Source organism: Pongo pygmaeus, chromosome 15, assembly GCF_028885625.2.
Source record: "Pongo pygmaeus isolate AG05252 chromosome 15, NHGRI_mPonPyg2-v2.0_pri, whole genome shotgun sequence".
NCBI lineage: Eukaryota > Metazoa > Chordata > Mammalia > Primates > Hominidae > Pongo > Pongo pygmaeus.
Window position 1 is genome coordinate 45,625,633 of NC_072388.2, and position 19,524 is coordinate 45,645,156.

General features: G+C 33.9%; 1 protein-coding gene across 1 annotated transcript in view; it reads right to left on the reverse strand.

Annotated features, from left to right (window-relative positions):
• Nucleotides 1-19,524, reverse strand: part of MDGA2 (MAM domain containing glycosylphosphatidylinositol anchor 2) — an 831,762-nt gene that overhangs the window by 186,516 nt on the left and 625,722 nt on the right. The window lies entirely within an intron of this gene.

The following is a 19,524-nucleotide window of genomic DNA, read 5'->3' on the forward strand; positions in this document are numbered from 1 at the left end:
ATTTGTTTTTTCCCTAGTGGGAGTGAAATCAAGCAATTTGACAATCCATTCTATTCTCCATTTATGGACTTTTAATTTTTTGTGATATTTGAATTATTTCACTTCATAATATTTTGATGTTATTGTAAATAGTTTGCCATAATGTTGCCAATATTTCTACAGAATTAATTTTAATTAAATCTTCAAAATATATTTCAATGAATATAAGAATTAAAATTCTGGTCTTGCGCGGTGGCTCACGCCTGTAATCCCAGCACTTTGGTAGAATGAGGTGGGTGGATCACGAGTTCAGGAGATAGAGACCATCCTGGCTAACACGGTGAAACACCATCTCTACTAAAAACACAAAAAAATTTAGCCCAGCGTGGTGGAGGGTGCCTGTAGTCCCAGCTGCTGGGGAGGCTGAGGCGGGAGAATGGCGTGAACCCGGGAGGGGGAGCTTGCAGTGAGCTGAGATTGCGCCACTGCACTCCAGCCTGGGCGACAGAGCGAGACTCCATATCAAAAAAAAAGAATTATAATTTTTCTCAAGTAAAGCTAATTTCTGATTTACAGAGAATATTTATGAGAAGTTAGATTGATTTTACTGTAACTTACTTTATTGTGCTGAAATATATTTATGTTAGAATTTAGTGAAAAGCATTAAATGATATGAGGGAAGTACTATACAACGATCTTTCTTACAAACATTATCACTAGTTCCACTGGAAGATTCTTATTACCTATACAATTGTATATGAATTCGAATGCATTTGTGCAGTAGAACATCTATCAAAAAAGCGCAAGCTAAATAGAATGCTATAAATACGAATAGCCAGAAACATGAATAATTCTATCCTTCTGATAGATGTTATATGTTCCCTTTGGAAGTAGTACTGTACATGAACGAAAAGTGAAAAGTTTTATTCTTCCTTCTAGTTTGATTATGCCCCAGTGCCCAGGTACAAAACCAAACATAATTATGTTTAAAATTATTTTTCAACTAATTTTGAAATGTTGTTTCCCTTATTATAGAGACAAATAAATTCAAGTTCAAAGGGATATGAGAATTATCTTCCTATTCAAATATCTTCAATTCACTTTTTCATTTAATTCCTTCACTTACTTATTGTTTAAAACACTAATTACATAATGTATAACATCTTAGAATTTAAACAATATGAAATATTAACTACCACCATTTTGAAGTAGATATATACATCCTAGAAATTGACATTAACAAAATATATGTTTAAAATGGCTTCATTTTATAAACCCAAATGGGTAAGTAATTTGTTCTGGTATATAGAAACAATTAAATAATTTTGGCAAAGTATTTGTTCTTTTCGAAGTGAATGATGTAATTAAAATCTCAGCAGCATGCTCAGACAATGGGATTGGAATGGAACTGTGATACTTATTCACCCTCCATGGGAAAGGGTGCAGAATAACCTCAGCATTTAACATCTATTATCCCCCTACTATGTGATAGGCACAATTAAGGATTTTATGCTTTCATTTAAACCCCCTTGATAATCTTAAGGACCAAATATTTAATATTAAAATAAACAATTAAGAACATTGAGAATAAGAGATAATAAATACTTCAATTTGAACAGAATACAAATAAAAACTGATTTATAGCAGGTAGCTAATGTAAAGATATGAATACTGAAGCAGGCTCAATAAACAATGGTATCTGGAATTAATAACTTTTGAGTGTTAGCAATAGACTCCTCTCTTCCTGCTCATGACAAATTGGACAAAATCCCTGCCTGTCACTTGGTCATTGTTTCAAATATAAAAGAGTTGAGATAAATGTGAGGGAGTATACAATAAGTATTTTGCAAATTATCTTATCTTTCTTTTATCCTCTTATTTATTTCTTTAGTTATTTACTATTGCTATCACAGTGGATAAGGCCAACATCTATATTTCTTAAATAAATACATCAATCAGTTATCTATATCTGAATATTCTTCATATGTCAAAACTGCTTATAAGATATATCAACCTCAAAATAAATATCCAAACTTAGATAAATCTGTGTAAAATAAATAAAAAATATGTAACTTTAAAGACTAATGGAGTGTTATTACTTGAAATATACAATCCGTATCTGTTCCAAAAACAAGCTACATGACCTTGGCCAACCAAAACACTGTCTATATTAATTTTACCTTTTGTTGATGTTGTTGTTTTGAGATGGAGTCTCGCTCTGTTGCCCAGGCTGGGATGCAGTGGCGCAATCTCCGCTCAGTGCAACCTCTGCCTCCTGCGTTCAAGTGATTGTTCTGCCTCAGCCTCCTGAGTAGCTGGGATTACAGGTGTGCACCACCACACCCAGCTAATTTTTTCGTATTTTTAGTAGAGACAGGGTTTCACCATGTTGACCAGGCTGGTCTCAAACTCCCAACCTTAGGTGATCTGCCCTCCTCGGCCTCCCAAAGTGCTGGGATTACAAGCATAAGCCACCGTGCTCGGCCTTACTATTTTTGAAACTAAGAGTTTGTACTTTATTAGCCTCAACGTTATTGATGTTCTGATTACGAGAATGAATAGTAAAAAGTTAAAAAGAGAAGTGGTGTCAAAAGATAGTGTTTATTTCCTAACTTAATAAAATGGATATTTAAACAACTTATTACATTAGACCATTCAAATCACAATAGATTCTTGACTAGCTATAATTTTTTTAAATGTTATCATGCTAAATAGTTCAAATATCCCTTTTAAAATTTATGTTTTTCATGTATTTAGATAAACTTTCCTCCCTGCTGAATTAAAGTTACAGAAATATAAACTTCAATTTTAATCTCAATAACATAAAAATTGATTTTTAGATAAATTAGCCCAGGTTTTACAAAATAGCAAAATCTAGCTAAAAGATTATTTAATATCTGTCTCTTCCTAGGCTAGATGCGGTGGCTCACGCCTGTAATTCCAGTATTTTGGGTGGCCGAGGAGGGCAGATCACCAGGTCAGGAGATCAAGACCATCCTGGCCAACACGGTAAACCCTGTCTCTACTAAAAATACAAAAAATAAAAATAAAAAATAAAAAAATTAGCCGGGCGTGGCAGTGGGCGCCTGGAGTCCCAGCTACTCTGGAGGCTCAGGGGCTCAGGCAGGAGAATTGTTTGAACTCGGGAGGTGGAGGCTGCAGCGAGCCAAGATATACCACTGCACTCCAGCCTGGGCAACAGAGTGAGACTCCATCCCAAAAAAAAAAAAAAAAAAAATAGATTTTAAATCTAGAAGTCAGGATTAACCTTTCCCTACAACTCTCCTGGCCAAAAAGACTGTATAATTTCTCAAAGCTGTTATATGTTTCTCTATCTTTCTGTCCCCACTAAATTTTCTATCTCTAAGAATTACTCAACTCTCTTAATTGTTCTTATAATATTTTCTGTTGAGAGATCTCATTTGTTCTCATAGACTTCTGTTTTATGTGTTGATAATAGCAAATTATAACTTTATTCCAATGGCTCATAATTGCGGCCTATCTTTATATTCCAAAAGTCTTTCAAGCCTAAGCACCATTTTATTTCTTGACTTGGTTAATAGTTAATTTCAACAGATTCCATCTATTAATTGAAAACCACACAGTATTATTTGTTTCACCATTTCCTGTTGTCCACCACTTCAAAACAGCCATCAAATCTTGTTATTTATTTAAAACTGTGTCTCATATCTGCCTGTTTCTTTTCATGGCCATAGGCAGTTTTCTCAGTAGAAGTCATCATTTTATCTTCTTGTGACAGCATCCTAAGTGGTCTTTCTGTCACTAGCCTCATTCTTCCAGGCTTCCTGCTGCCCTGTCTAAGCTTTATCATCATAAACAGTTTTGTTCATGTCAGTATGAAGACTACAAACCTCGACGAGGTGCTTGTCACAACACTGATTTAATTTAAAAAACAACAACCTGAAAACAGCTTAATGGAGTTGTTAAATAATAAAACAGTTGAACAATAGAATATGACACAGTCTTTTTAAATGATGACGTATTAGACCTACATTTATTGATAAGATATTTATATTAAGTTGGAAAAGCATGTTAGCAAGTAGTATAAATAGTTATAACGACTATTATTCAGTGTGTAAAACATGTTATACTGTTCAGTATAAACAGTTGTATCTAATTTTTATATATTAAATAACTAGATATTAGCTGCTCTTGGCTCTCTCTCACACACACACACAAGTAACTATGAGAGATGATGAATATGTTAACTTGCTTCACTATAGTAACCATTTTACTATCCATATGTATCCCATAATATCATGTTGTAATCCTCAAATATATACAATAAAATTTATTTAAAAAAATTTTTTCAATGAATGTTAACAGGGAGCTTCTTGAAGGGTAGGCTATACATGCTCTGTCTTTATATTGTTACCATCTAGCACACCATCTCTCACATACAGAAACACAGTACAAAATTTTACACCCAATATATACATTAAATAGCAAGATAATTGGGCACTAATTCAGGGAAGAGGAGACTTACATGAGGAAAAGTCTAGAGGAAAAGAAATCCTAGAAAGAACTATACCAGAACACTAAGAGTGGTTCTCTCTAGAGTGTGGGATTACTGATAAATTTTCTTTATTTCTCTCTTTTTTTTACTGTTTAAACAATATATATAGTGCATAATAACATATTACAGGGCCCAAGAAGCCCAGAAATTTTTAAAATGTTAATTCAATCTATTTCCCAAAACTCACTCAATGAAAACTTCACATTTTATAACACAAATCTATCACTCTGGAAATGATGTTCTGAAAACATAGACTGAGAAATGCTCTTCTAAAATCACTAACTCCTGTTAACACTCCTTTACTGAAGTTTTACCAACTAGTTAACCTCTGAGCCCTTGAACGAGCTGTTCTTGTCCATGGTCAGAGTGTCTGGCTCTTGCTGTCTTCTAGCACCCTCTGTCTGCCCCATGTGTTGAAACTCAGTTCAAATGTTATTCCCTTTGTAACCCCAGGCTGACCTGGTTACTTATTCTTCCTGACTACACACTACATTGTATGTTTTACCCATTTAACCTGTCCTTGTGACTTTGTCCTGTATTTTCTTCTATGTTTATATCCCTGACCAGGCAGCTCCTTAAGGGCACAGAGCCTTAATCTGTCTCTAAAGTCTAGTGTCTTGCTTTCCTGCTTGGCACAGATAAGAAAGTTGTGAAATAATTGAGAAAGAAAGAAAGGCAGAGCAGAAGACGATGGTAGGAACATAGGAAAATAAAAAGCTATCAAAATAATAGATAATAGAGATAAACATAATCGATATGGATCATGTATATTTTGGAACAAATGTGATAAATAATAATGAAATATAGCAATTCTACAATTAGTAGCTCCTACAAGTAGCATAATCTTATGCAAAATATATTGTTAGAATATATTTCTGATGCAGATCTTGAGATGTGTGGGTGTGTGAAAAAGTTAAGGAAGTCAAGAAAAGACTCTTCCAGTTCTCTTTTTTCTTTCATTTAAATATTTGAATAGATAAGTTATGAATTATTTTTAAAAAAAAACAGAGGAAAGAGGCAATTTGAAGACATGAAATTTAATTCTATCATTTGGTTTTTACATCTTAAATCAAATTATTAAAAAAAATTGTCTCATAATGAAAATGTATCAAATTTAGCATAAATATTTGAAATGTCTACACCATGTAAGATCCACATTTATGCAATGTACTTGCTAGAAAAAGTCACTCCTAATAAAAATGCAGATACATTCTCTAACATATAGTATATATGTTAGAGTATATGTGTGTATATAGTCTATACACAGCCCTTGATATTTTTTTGCCTGAAATGCTACTGTAGGAGATATTATAATCAGAGAAACTGGAAAAACATGATATGACACCAACGTTTCTCATTCCAAATGTAAATAAATAGACAAATGATTTGAACAAATTGTTTTTCTGTCAACTTTTCCACTGATCACAGACTGTAAAATGAAGCAAATATAGAAAAAGAAAATATTTTCATTTCTTCACTGGGAAGGCAGCTGAGAAAATTTTATTTTTATTCTTTACTTAGAAAATGGCTTAAAAGAATGCAGAAGTTTAGTTCATTTGAACTATGTGGAAAAATATCATGCTGTCTGAAACAAAGACATCTGAATGTGCTTTTTATGGAATTATTGGTTTAAAAATATGACTGTAGTGCACTTTAATAGTAGATATTGAAACAAAAGCTATATTTCTTTCAATATAAGAATCATAAGAAGCTCAGCAATAAATAGAATTTTCTTCCAAAAGACAATCAGACTCTTGTTTCCAAGAATCCTAAAATAAGCAGGGCACTAATTCAATTATACCTGAATTTTGGAGGGAAGTACTTTATAAAAGATATGTATGTTCTCGAGTAGAATGTATAGTCTATATTTAACATATAAATAAATAAAACTTCAGAGATATTATGTTTATGAAAGTTACCCTTAGAGAACAGAATTCGATAATTCTCATCCTGACCAGATATATAAACAAATGCAAAAAAGTAGGACTAAAGTAAGTAGTAAATTTGTAGATGCAAATAATCCAAGTGAACCAAATCTATGTTGTGTGTGTGTATGTGTGTGTGTGTGTGTGTGTGTATGCACGCGCGCGCAGGTGCGTTTCTTCAAAACAAGAGATGGGTTAAAAAAATTGCTGTAGACTTGATGAGTTTCATCTTTGGTGATCTGATTGAGACTCCAAGGTAAGCAACATCTTTATTTCAGAGCAGTTTTAAAGGAAAGATATTCTATCACACTTGAGTGCTGTTTCAGTGTTTGTGTCAGCAGTCCTCCATCTCTTCTTTGCTAGCACATTTACAGATTGGCTTCATAAGCATGACACATGCACATGGATATACTCGGATTTTGAAGTTTTGAGAAGTCACAAAGTAGTTTTACACAGATGCAGAGAACTAAATAATTTGCATTTGCAACAACTGTCAATGGCCCATCACTAATGATAGCTCACAACAGGATAAGTAAGATAAGCCTCTGGTTAAGTGAAATTGTCAGTATGCTTGTTGTAACTCCACTCATTTCTCTTTCATTCAAGAAAGTACATTCGGTGTAAGTGAGAATAATGTCATGACTGTAATCTGTATTTTAAAACCTCCATACATTAATATTTGAAATATTATAATTACCATATACCTCACAGCTGATGTGAACACACCACTAAGGTTTAGAAGAATTGCCTTAAAATACAAAATGTATAAGAACACCAATTGTCAGTGGCCACTGGAAAATATTCATATAATGATACAAGGGAAATTTGAGAATTTCATTCTATTTAAAAATAATTCCACTCCGAGTCTGAATAATACCTTTTAAACTAATATGCTTGACCCATTTCCAGTATGATTATAACTGCATGTCAATTTTTAAAATACAGTCATGTGTGCTTGAGAGATGTTCAGGATGACAAAAAAACTCCAACATGCTAGACATTCCTCATTTATTAATGGACCTGCTGATATTTGCTTCCTTTTAGAGATCATGATTGGCAACACACGGTTTGATGGAAGGTGGCTAAACCATACCTCATTTCTTATTAAAGGAATAAAGGTTGCTATTGGATACTTGCTAGAAACAATTATTAGTATATAAAAATATGAAGTTAACATGTTGAGTTATATAATATGCAGCACCTAAATTTTTTTGTGTGTGGTGGTGGTTTGAAAATATGCAGAACTTCCCTGAGCCATAGGTTAATATAATAATATTATATTGTTACATGTCCTTCTGGGTTGTCTTTCCCCTTTTAAATGAATTACTAAGATCTGATTGACTAATGTCTCTTCTTCATCTAAAAAATATTATTTACCATTTCTCAATTAATCTTTCTTAAAAATGTCACTATATTATTTCAATATCTACAGTAGTTTCCCATTTACCAGAACAGAAGGTCTAAATCCCACTGCTTGTTTTCCATCTTATTTGTCAAACCTTAATAAGCCACAGTGCTTCTGTGGAAAGCTCTCTATTCAATTGAGGCTGGTCTTTTCATCTGCTTAACATACTTGACTTATTCCCATTGCCTCACCTTCCTTCCTTTCTTCTCTTCAGGAATGAGTTTCATCTCCCAACCAATGATTGTTACATTCTTTAAGGTCCAAATTAAGTTTCTTGTTCTATTTAGTCTTTTCTGATTTCTGCATCTTTTATTCATCTTCCATGTCTCTGAATTAGAGCATGTCCAATTTATTCTGTATATGTCATGACGAAATGTACACTTACATATGTAACTAAAATGTCCTGATGTAAGCACCAGGGTTTTTCTATTTCTTCAGTAGCTCCCACATCATGTAACATTTTAAAGGTTTTTTTTTTTCAAGGTGCTTAATAAGTTCTTGATTGGTTGATAGAGCACAAATCAAGGTTACTAAGCAACCAAAGTAAGAAAACCATTGATTAATAATCAGCTCTTGATTATCCAAGGCTTAATTATAAAGCATATAAATTTCAAGATCATTTTTCATATATGAACTCTTTTATTTTTTAATTTTAAACATCCGCCAAAAAACAATAGATTTTTATAATGTTAGTACATCTACTAGACTTTGATTTGAATATAGTAATGATGCAAGGAGGTAGAAATAATACACAAAAACATTGGAAGCACTTGGTAATATTGAGTAATTTGTCCATTCCATGACTTTCCTCAATCAGCAGTAAAGGAAAGGCTAGTTAGCCCTATGATAGACTGTCCATGTGGATCTATATTCTAAGACTTGTATTACTTGCAGTACTGTGTGTAAATGTTTCATATATGAAACAAGCAGTTATTTATAAATATGTCTTCACACCAGATGGTATGCCTACCGTTTTTGTCCATAATATGAATAAGCATAATACATCTCTTATCACACTCTGTAAATAAAAACTGCCTTTTTTCACACTGACACACACTTGTAAGTACCTCACCCATAATAAATCAGAAAATGCTAACAAAACAGGATTGACAATGTTTACAAATCTAGCCACTGAACAGGAAGAAAGCCCACATTAAAAACAAACATGAGGTTAAAATATCACAGCATGTGCATTTGGAAGTTCTAAGGGGAAATGTCCATGCATACACACACATACATAATGACTATTTTTGAAAGAAATGGGGAAATCTTATTAGAACGGCATTGTTCATTACTTGAAACATATGGGGAGAAATAGGTTCCTGGAGGGTAGCAACTCTAAAAGGTTTGGTATTGGAGATGGGGAGCATGCAGTGCCATTCAATCAGGAAAACAGGTTTGGCAGGCAACAGTTGTGGCTGTTCCAGCTTCCCTCACCCAGCAGGTGTTGCTATGGCATAAGAATAGTCTCTGAGGGATTCAATAGAACACAAAGTGTAAGATGCAAGAACAAAATAGAAAATCATTCTCTGCATGGCATTCATATTTTCCCTGCTACTCAAGCTACAAGACCAGTTGCAAATAAACACAGGTTCTATTCTTGCTGCCTCATGAACAGATAAGTGAATGGGACTTCAGCTAAGGTTGCTAAGGTACGATTTGGCTAAGATTTCAAGTATCTTGAGTTGTTATGATTTTCATATAATTTGGTTTTCTAACTTGAGCTTATAATAAAATAATTTTTAGAATAATTAAAATAAATCTCTTAAGAGAATGTCCTAAACTCTTTGGAAAAAAAAATAAAAGCAAATAGTTCTTTGTTTTTTTAACCTCCATGACTTATATGTTTCTCATATACTAAAATACATAAATAAATAATAAACACTAATTAAGTATATAGTCTCACAAGTAGAAAACTATTTTTTTTCCTGAAACAACTAAGTAAACAGGAGCAAGATATTTCAGCTTGTTAAAGAATTATGTCAAAATTGTAGTAAGCAACAAATATGTATTAGATTGAGAATGTTGGAGGGAATAGGGACTCCATAAAAGAAACACTGGATTTTTTTGCTATAACAAGAAAGGGGGGCAGGCGCAGTGGTTCACGCCTGTAATCCCAGCACTTTGGAAGGCCAAGGTGGGTGGATCACCTGAGGTCAGGAGTTTGAGACCAGCCTGGACAACATGGAGAAACCTTATCTCTACTAAAAATACAAAAATTAGCTGGGCGTGGTGGCGGGCGCCTGTAATCACAGCTACTTAGGAGGCTGAGGCAGGAGAATCATTTGAACCTGGGAGGCAGATGTTGTAATGAGCCGAGATTGTGCCACTGCACTGCAGCCTGGACAACAGGGTGAGACTTGGTCTCAAAAAAAAGGGGAACATCACACACTGGGGACTGTTGTGAAGTGCGGGGAGGGGGGAGGGATAGCATTAGGTGATATACCTAATGCTAAATGACGAGTTAATGGGTGCAGTACACCAACATGGCACATGTATACATATGTAACAAACCTGCACATTGTGCACATGTACCCTAAAACTTAAAGTATAATAATAATAATAATAATAATAATAATAATAATAATAACAATGAAGTAAATAAAAGAAAGGGGGTATGATAAGATGCAAAACATCAAGTAAAGTGCTGAGATATTCATTTACTAAGAAATGACTAGGTCATTTGATGAAGAACTAGTCAACCTATAACCATTTATGAGAACTAGAAACCAATTCCTCAAATTAACTTTCTTAATCAAGTTTTAGTTCATGTTTGTTATTTTTTAAAATAATGCAGAGTTGTTCTCACTCATAGGTGGGAATTGAACAATGAGAACACTTGGACACAGGAAGGGGAACATCACATACCAGGGCCTGTCATGGGGTTGGGGGAGAGGGGAGGGAAAACATTAGGAGATATATCTAATGTAAATGACGAGTTAATGGGTGCAGCACACCAACATGGCACATGTATCCATATGTAACAAACCTGCACGTTGTGCACATGTACCCTAGAACTTAAAGTATAATAAATATAACTAACTAAATAAATAAATATAAATAAAATAATGCAGAGTAAATCTGGAAAACTATAGTTATTTATGTATAAGCAGTCGATAAAGAATTTTAACCTTAAAAGTTGAATACTGCACTCCAAACAGTTTATTATACAAACTACTAATAATAGGCAGGAGGATCCTATAGCTAAAAAGCCAACTAAGATTCCCAAATTCCTACAGTTCTTATATTCCATAATATATTTGCATCTTTGCCTACTTGCTCTTAGAAATGGTGCCATGATTTATCCAAATACACTTATATACATTTATACAAATGTGTTATCCTTTAAATTAATAGCAAGTACTCGAGGAGTAACAAAAGCAGAGCCACATATGTTACAATCTGTACCCAATGTTAGAGATAATATCAATTTATTTTAATATACATTTTTGATTCCCTTCAATAGACAAATATGCCTAGGACTAGGGGCAAGACTGATAAATTTGGCTATTCATTATCTTCAAGAATTACACTATATATTATGAAAACATATATTTATATTTCACAAGACCTACACTTCACAAGAAGTAAGGCTTCTTGTAGCTGATAGTTGCTAACAATTATTTCCAAATTAAAGGATTTTTTTTTAATAACCATGGAGAGTTTGGAAGACTTGTAAATTTACAAGATTAGAAATTTGACTTGGGCTCAGGTTGTAATCCACATACTAGCTGTGTAACCTTGGCAAAGGGATGTCTTAATTTTAGTTTTCTTATCTGCAAATTAAGCTGATGAAAAGAAGAATTTAATGAGTAATGAAAAAATGTCACAATGCTCATGAAATTGTGCTCTAAACACTTTGAATTTTGTAATATATTTGTAAAGAGCAAGGCTTAGGTCTGGCTGCCTAGATTCAGTTCCTAGCTCTATCACCTACTAGCTGGGTGTACTTGGGAAAGTTGGCTAGTCTGCACCTTTCAGTTTATGTAAAGTGAGCATAATCGTACCTACTTCACATTTTTTAACACTCATAACCTCTTAAGCCAAGGTATAGCATATAGTAAACATATAATATATGTTAACTCCATATATTAATATGTTAGTTATTATTATGTTTTCTTATCACTGTACTTTGTATAGTATCAATAACCATACTTTATTATTATGCAAACATTTCTATATAGATTTTGTTTTATTCATACTTATGATGTCTCAAGTACTGAGGATAGGTACTTACACGGTCAAACAAAGGTTTATATAATTTAAATATATAAATATATTTATACGTATATAAATAAATTTTATTGCTATTGTCTGTTGTCCAGGAGACACATATGCATTTTAGATGAGGATACTATTTGAAGAAAATGACATTTTAGAAAAGACAGGAATAAACCTTTTGTAATCTGAATAGTCAGAGGCATTCACCCAAAGCCATCCAAGGAAAGATTGCATTTGTCTCCCATTAGACATAATAATTTGATCTATATGTTTGGTTACTATAATAAAATGGCACATAATACAGGTATCTCAGCTCTCATTCTATTTCTATGAAATAATGAGTTTTGGACATCCCTATATACATCTACTCCTCCCTTACAAGCATAACAAAATGTCAGTGCTGTCCATTTTTACAAAGGTCAGGGTGTTGCCATGAAAACCAGGGACTAGTAAGTTATAAGGAGCTGTCTGATCATGTTAATTATGTTATTGCTTTCCGGTGGATAAAGGAATTCTAAATTAAAAGGAAGATAAGTTATAAATGATACATCAAAGGCATTTTATAAAAGCATTGAAAAAGAAAGATGCTTTAAAGTAATTCACAATTTATTTTACTTTCTGGAGCAACTGTTGCTCACAGTGGTAAACTCTTCAACACAGAATGGCCAGAAAAAATCAATTTTTTATTACTTCTGCAATAAAAAGGCCATTTGTCTCCTTGTAGAACCCATGTGACATTGTTAGCTCTCTTATAAATGATCACCCTAGACAATTCCTGTTTTACAAATTCCCTAATTACACCACTGATTGTATATCACTGAATACGCCTTATCCTGTGGAAATAGACACTACTGCCACCTTAATAAACATTTTGACATAAAACGAAGCTGGCTCTCTCATCCTTTGTCAAGAGCAAAATGAAACAACCAGTGAACACAATGTTCCATCAACAGATCAGGGTCACATGTTCTTTAGAGCAAATGAGGTTTAATTAACAGATCCGTTAATAGATAACTGGTTAAAAAAGGAGTGTCTTCTTATAGCTGCATGAAGGCCTTATTAACAAATATTCTACTGAAGCATGATTGCACTTTATAAACCATTCTGCTAGTCTGTAGAAGTATATAGAAGTCTACAATAAACATATGGACCTAATTTTAAAACCACATAAAAACTTATATAATGTGATTGATTGGAATGATAGATAACTCATTCTGCGCTAATATGTGAGTGTGAAGAGTTTAATACAATTTTTTAAATATGGTTTTACATTGCATTTTATTCCCAAGAAAGGACATTTCTGTTTAAATGTCAACTATATCTATTTTGTTTACAAGTATTGTTTAGATAGCCTTGGTAAAAATGGACTACTTATGTTTCATTTACAGTGGACTGTCATTCATGCCAAATGCATTTTAGACATCGACATTTAAACTGCTTGTCATTTTATTATTTCTACTTCACATATTTAAATTACCAGCATACAGATACAATTCTTCCTTGATATTCACAGGACATGGAGATGGAGGTGGGGGAAGGTATTGGTTCCAGACCACATCAGATACCAAAATCTGTAGATTTTCAAGTCCCTTATATAAAATGGCATAGTATTTGCATATAACTTATCTCATCTTCCCACACACGTTAAATAATCTCTAGATTAGTTATAATATCTAATACAATGTAAATGCTATTTAATAGTAGTACTATATTAGTTTTTACTTGTATAATATTTATTGTTGTATTTTTAATTGTTTTCTTTCTTCTGAATACTTTTTTATAATTTCGACTTTTATTTTAGACTCAAGGGGTACATATGCAGTTTTGTTACATGAGTATATTCCATGATGCTGATTTCTGGGGTAGGAATGATCCTGTCACACAGTGAGCACAGTTCAAGATTGACTGAATTCACGGATGTAGAAACCCTATATATAGAGGGCCGACTGTATTTCCTTTCATATTCTGCATAGAATGTTTTCAAAAATGCAGCGGGAGTCTTCTCATTTCACATATTTTTGGTCTAGTCATTACTGCTGACAGAACATCTATAAAATTTTGGAAATTCTGATTTCTTTACCCATCATATACTTGGAGAGGATTCCACTGTTCTCAACTCTTTCCCTCCCCTGCAAATCATTGCTCTGCAACCTTTTCTAAAGCTTTCAGCCCTGATCCTCAGCGTCCTCTTGGGCTAAATTTCACCCAAGAGGACTTGGCAGGCTCCAATTCCTTAGTCAAATAGATCAAAAGGCAGACACAATGTGATTTGAGGTTTCTAAAATGGATTCCCTCATCAAAAATACATTTCTCAGAGTGTATCTCCGGAGCCCAAAATCTCATTACTTGAGCCCATTCCATTGAAAGACTGTGTGTTCTGTGTAAAGAACCAAGGTTCTTCAGCCAGAATTGACCTATGTTCAACACTTTATGTCACTACTTAGTAACTGTGATGTCAATAAAAGTCAGGCCTACACTTTCTACAGCTTAAGCTTCTCGTATGTAAAATGAATATAATCACAAAATCTGTTTAAATGGTGTCCTGAGGAGTCAATGAAATACCAACTGTAAAGTGGTTAACCTAGCAACGAGAATGTAAGAAGCATTCCAAACACCTTAGATTTTCTGTCTATTTGTAACTTACTTTGAAATACTTCAGCATATGGCAACACTTTGTATCTTAAATTTGGTGTTGACATGTGTGTTCACAAAACTGCATGCTTACAATTTATGCATTTTTCTGTGTTTCTGTTACATACTGCAATGAGTTGAAAAAATAATTCACCATAAACAATGTGACCTTCATTTGTGTGCTGTAAATTTTATTGTATATTCTAGCGATGCTGTTAATATTATGCTACTCATGTGTATACACTCCAGTTGCAGTTAGATAGCAATTTAGAAACCCAAACCATGGGTCCACTGTTTTCAGGCAGCTAGGAGAAGACAAGTATCACCTTGAGCTGAACTAAAGAAATTTTACTGTAGCATGATGTTGAATATGGTCTTCCATGGTGAAGCAAATACTATTAAAGATACTTGCATTGGTTAGAATAAGTAAGATCTCTCCCAACTTTTGGGAGCGGGATACGGGACTGGCAAGCAGAACCTAACATCCTAACACTTTTTGAGTGGCATCCTTGGAATATGGCTCTGATAATCTTGTGCCCCATGATCAACAGAATATGTCATCACATGATCCAACTAGAATGTTACCTGAATCGCTTCTAGAATATTGCAACACCTGTCTACAATGACCATTTCTTGCAAGGCCTTTGTCAAAGGGGTATGACTGAATATTTGAAATGCCTGAGATAATAAAGGGAAATATTCATTTAATCTAAGATTTTAATGCATGCTGCAAGCTTTCATACTGGATTTGAAATCTGAGATTTCAAGCTCAAGTCAGGATAAAGCTTTAGGAAGTGAACACAGTATCTATGCTACTGGGGTCTATTTCCTTCTCTATAAAATGAAAGGCATTAGGTCATCAATAAGCCCTCAGTATTTTAAATCCGTGCTAATAATTAAGACATGTAGGGATCTTTTAAAATTGTTTTATGAAACAAATATGTGGAGACCTGTCCCAGTAATCTTTTCTTTTTAAATTAAGAATAAATATTTAGAACACACCACGTGTTCCATAAAGGCACCATCAAAACCCAAATTCAAGATTTTCTAAATTTTTCTCATCCCTTTTCCAAACCTCACTGATATCTAACAATGTAGAATGAAAAATAATCAAAAGATTATGAAAATTAGGTTCTTTTAAAACTGAAAAGATATTTATTGGCAAGCAGATTTGAGGGGAGAAGTTCTTTGCACTAATCATAGTTCTAGCTATTTGGAACCCTTGAAAGAAAGAGCTTTAAGACATTCCAAACTGTAAAATGAAACTTAAACACACCACATACAAATTAAATCACTTTAATAACTGTTCTCTCTGTTGCTAAGAGATCTAGAGTTCTAGAGCTTTCACTACCACATAGAAGAAAATGGTGATGAAACTGTTAGCCTGTGGATCCAGTCATCATAAATATTGCTATTTAATTTTCTTTTTGCCAGTTGTGAATGGTAGGTTAGTAGTGTCATCTGTGACCATAAAAATCTGAAATGTGATCATAACTACATTAGTAGTGAACATACCATTTCCTATACCTCTATCTTCTCTAATGAAAAACTTCAGGGTTGGTCTTGGTATTATAGCCTTAAAACAATATGCTGTAATGTACATTCCATTGTTAACTATAAATCTGGTGGAGGCATTTATTCTTTATCAGCGAATGGAGATATCTGTCACAAGTGTTTCTTTAACTCAAATACATTATTACTCACTGTTATCATTTTAAATGCAAATTTTGAAGCTAAAAATTATTTTCAGTCCTCATTGGATTGGAGAATTTTATATCCAGTCATTTAAAATTCAAATAGTTTCTATGTTCCCATTGCTTGTGTTAGAAAAGAATGAAGGGCATAGGAAGCATATATTGGGTATACTCTCTCATTTCTCTTTGATCTGCTCTTGTTTTCGTATCACCTGAGAATTTGAAAAAGTATTTAATTTTATCAAATGAAGAAAGTCCCAAACACACGGGACAGTAATTAGACAAAAGCTAATTAACCACTGTTGAACAATAAGTTGTAAAGTCAAACCTTTGTTCTGATATTTGGGGAAAATATTGGAGTATTTTCAGATGATAATTGGAGGGAAATTATAAATCCAATGTTCTTTCCATAGTAATACAGATTCAATTTTATGTGAAAAATTCTAATAGAAAAACATGTTTAATGTTTACTGAACGATTATAGGAAATAATAGAATACTCCCCATTTTTATACTTATGTCCCTCAAAATATAACTAGTAAAATATTGATATAACTTACGCTTCTCAAAACAACTTGCAACTAACGATGTTTTAAATAATCCCTTTCACTCCTTTAAATGGTCTTCTTGAAAAGCAGATTCAAATAATTGTCACCTTCTATGAGTGTCTATAATGCTACCTATGGCTTGTTTAAGAAGATGCCACATAATCTGAGGATGGATGTTCTTCATACCAAAATATTCTATTTAAACTCTGATGACCTCTTATCTTGACCTTCCCATTTTCCCCTCTCCTTTCCTCTCTTCCTCTTAATCCTCTGTCTCATTCTGTCTGTCTCTTTCACACTCCCTCACTCTTTCCATATGCAATCCTTTCACTTAAATGAAAATAAGAGCTCACTTCCATTATGAAAATCTATGCATCAATATTATGGTTTCTGGGACAAATACAATCATTCACATTTATTTTCATGCCGATGAAGAAGTACTGAAGGCTGTGAAGATGCTCTAAATACAAAAGTTTTCCACTGCATGGATATTCTTTTTTTCTACTCAAATTAGAGAGCTTATTTTCCTTGATTTCCATTGATCAGTCATTCTCATTTGCTTCATAGTTTCTTCTTTTTTCTATCATCTCCTTGGACAGTAATAGCTTTGTTTCTTATTCTCTTCTTGGGTGAGCCCATCTGTTTCAAATTAATACAATTACTTGTGAAGTCTGTTTTAGTTCTGACCTTTTCCTGATCATCAGAACTGATTTTCTAATTGCTCACCAGAAACATGAGGATGTTTCACCATCCCTTCAGCTACAACTAATCTCAAACCATTTTGTTCTCTCAAACCTCACAAACATACATCCTTTATGTGACATTACTGTATTCTAAATGACAGAGGCATAACATTTTGGGATCATAGAAGCAAAACAACATACTTAAAAGGAATGGAAGAACTCATCTAAGCCAACGGCTTTCAACTATGAGTAGTAAATACTCCTAGTGTGTATGTATATATATATACACACACACACATATACACACACACACACATATATGTCTGAGAATCAGAATCTTTTGTCCAAATATAATCATACATAGAAGTCCTATGTATACAAGAGAAACATATTTTACTCTGATTGAAGTTGAAAAGGGAAGAAATGAGTAAAATTCTCTGCTGGTTATTTCGCTTCTCTCTGCAGTTCGGTAGCACTTGCAAAAATTCCAAATTGCCATTAAAACACTATTTGAAAATCAGTTCTCCAGCTGATCGCATAATTCTATAGATGCAAAGTTTTGAGGCCCAGTTAGACCAAGGTCATAAAGCTACTAGGAGGTAAATTTGGGCCTGGACTCTGCACTACATTAGTCTGCCTGATGTCAATCAGGCTCTTTCTTAAATTGACTTAAGAACATTGGTCATTGACTTAACTGCCCTTTTATGAGAGAGACTGTGAGTACTACCCAGCACCTTATCTGATTACTATCTATCCGTCCAACTGAATAAATGGTACCCTTCACACACAATCTGCAGAATGTTTCCTTTTTTTTTTAATTTTATTATTATTATACTTTAAGTTTTAGGGTACATGTGCACAATGTGCAGGTTAGTTACATATGTATACATGTGCCATGCTGGTGTGCTGCACCCATTAACTCATCATTTAGCATTAGGTATATCTCCTAATGCTATCTCTCCCCGCTCCCCCCAACCCACAACAGTCCCCAGAGTGTGATGTTCCCCTTCCTGTGTCCATGTGTTCTCACTGTTCAATTCCCACCTATGAGTGAGAATATGCAGTGTTTGGTTTTTTGTTCTTGCGATAGTTTACTGAGAATGATGATTTCCAATTTCATCCATGTCCCTACAAAGGACATGAACTCATCATTTTTTATGGCTGCATAGTATTCCATGGTGTATATGTGCCACAAGTTCTTAATCCAGTCTATCATTGTTGGACATTTGGGTTGATTCCAAGTCTTTGCAATTGTGAATAGTGCCGCAATAAACATACGTGTGCATGTGTCTTTATAGCAGCATGATTTATAGTCCTTTGGGTATATACCCAGTAATGGGATGATGGCTGGGTCAAATGGTATTTCTAGTTCTAGATCCCTGAGGAATCGCCACACTGTCTTCCACAATGGTTGAACTAGTTTACAGTCCCACCAACGGTGTAAAAGTGTTCCTATTTCTCCACATCCTCTCTAGCACCTGTTGTTTCCTGACTTTTTAATAATTGCCATTCTAACTGGTGTGAGATGGTATCTCATTGTGGTTTTGATTTGCATTTCTCTGATGGCCAGTGATGGCAAGCATTTTTTCATGTGTTTTTTGACTGCATAAATGTCTTCTTTTGAGAAGTGTCTGTTCATGTCCTTCGCCCACTTTCTGATGGGCTTGTTTGTTTTTTTCTTGTAAATTTGTTTGAGTTCATTGTAGATTCTGGATATTATCCCTTTGTCAGATGAGTAGGTTGCAAACATTTTCTCACATTTTGTAGGTTGCCTGTTCACTCTGATGGTAGTATCTTTTGCTGTGCAGAAGCTCTTTAGTTTAATGAGATCCCTTTTGTCAGTTTTGGCTTTTGTTGCCATTGCTTTTGGTGTTTTAGACATGAAGTCCTTGCCTGCGCATA